We start from the raw sequence: 2,104 nt of genomic DNA, 5'->3' as shown, positions 1-2,104 counted from the left end.
ATTTCTTCAGAGGGGGAGAGATAACACACTCTCTCTCTCTCAGCCCCTCCGATTGAAATAAGCCGTCTCCAGGGCTCTGGGTCCACTCAGACATTGACACCCAGGCTGGTAGAGCAATTGAGAGAAATAGTGGGGGAGATGAAGAGACGCAGACGGTATTGGTAGAGAGAGCATTTTGGAAGGGCAGCTGGTGGTCAGTGTGGAATGGAAATGAGTGGGGTGGGATGGAATAGAGAAAAGAGAAGAGGAAATGAATTCATTTTGCCCTTCTATTCGTCCCTTTTACTCCACATCCTCAATGCTTTTAACCTTTTTTTGTCATTTCAAAAATTCATCTGGTCTGGTACAACCTCCTGAAGCAATGTACGTAGAATCGTCTCCAGAATAAAAGCAACAGAAGAAACGGGAAAATTTTTAATTTAAAATAGTTGGAAAGTTGAAAAAATATTTGAAATATGTGCAAATTTGTACAAGTTTTGTGTTTCTGAAGGTACAGAAATTGAAAAATTTGAGAAGAAGTGTGATTTCTTCTGGGTCGTTTTGACATTTTCAGATTTCCATTACCTTTCATTCTAAGTTGATAAAATTTTATCGAAACTACTGTTTCAGATAACAGTAAGATGTTTTAGAATAGATAACGAACTTTGGTGTGACTACTTTCGTCGACTCTGAAATAACATCAGTTATTGGAATTCCAGTATCAGGAAATGTCACTGATTACGGTTAAATTTTTTGCAATGATTAAAAACGTTGGTTTACTTTTATTATCTCTGAAATAAGAGCAATTATTGTAATTTCAGTTTCAGGTAGTCTATTATTACGGATCCCGGTGGCATTTTTATTTTCTGACATAATGCTATCAAACTAAAAAGATAATGAATAAAATATGCCCTGTTCCTATTCCAAACCTCATTCTCGGCGAACTGTGGCTTTCTGTGGAACAGTAAATCTCAAAGAAAAAAAAAGTTTTTCTGTTCCGGTCCTATCTGATTGTGAATATTTGCATCAAACCAGTCGGTAGTCTTTGGAATATTGCTCCCCCCGATCTCTTTTTTATGGAATATTATTGTTATTTCCTGATATGGAATATTTCGAGCTGTGATCCAATTTCAGTTATGCTTCAAAACTACATAATGCTTTGTGTGTTACCTCATGAAAATAGTAATTGGTGTCGAGAGTGATGTTCCTGCCATATAACTCGTATGTGAACCCGTTTCTCACTCCTAAGGAAACTGTTGTCCTTGATGTGGATAATAACTGTGTGTTTGTTGGTCATCGAATGAAAACCCCAAATCATAACATGGATCTTTTATTTCAGATTCGGAATCTCCGTACTCGAAAGTTCTTAACTAAATAATGAGAGAGAGAGTGATTGCTCATCGAAACCAAATTTGAGGAGTCGTGGATAAAAATTTTAGAAATAAAAAATAATTTGGTTTCAGACAATTATTTTTTTCAAGAAAAATTGAAAGATTAGTGAACCACTCAACTTGGTTTCTAAAAAATCTGAAGTTCCTGCAAAAATAACGTGTTTTGGTGTGAGCCGTTAATATCAAAGAAGTCTGTAATTATGATTATCGATGAACGTGATAATTTTCATTTTGAATCTTTCCAGATGTGATCGTTAACCACGTATTCAACAGAGGACCTTTGTCGTGCTCCGATTTCAAAAATCGTATTACTGGGAATAGGTTTTCCTCACCAACACAGATCATTAAAAAATGAACGAGGAAACTAAAATTACAACGGTTTCCTTTTTTTCGGAGGCTATGAAACGGAAAAGTGAAGACGGAATATGCACTGAACCTTGAAGCTGATAGGAAAATATTTTTGTCGCTGACATCTCGTATTTGATTTCTTAACAGCCGGTTCACGTCGCCTAACGGCGACAAAACCACCTTCTCAACACCAACCTTCTAGGTGTTACGGTGGATTGTAATTGGAATCCTCTATTTTTTCCGAATCCGACGATATCAAAAAATCCTTCACGTCGTCATTTTTTTAGAAAACGGCCCATAACTTTTTATAACGTGGATCAATCCGGAAACGGATAACACGTTTGGAATCCTCTATTTTTTCTGAATCTGACGATATCAAAAAATCC

The sequence above is a fragment of the Caenorhabditis remanei genome, chromosome IV (genome assembly GCF_010183535.1).
Source record: "Caenorhabditis remanei strain PX506 chromosome IV, whole genome shotgun sequence".
In the NCBI taxonomy this organism is placed as follows: Eukaryota; Metazoa; Nematoda; class Chromadorea; order Rhabditida; family Rhabditidae; genus Caenorhabditis; species Caenorhabditis remanei.
Note: the sequence above shows the minus strand (reverse complement) of the source record.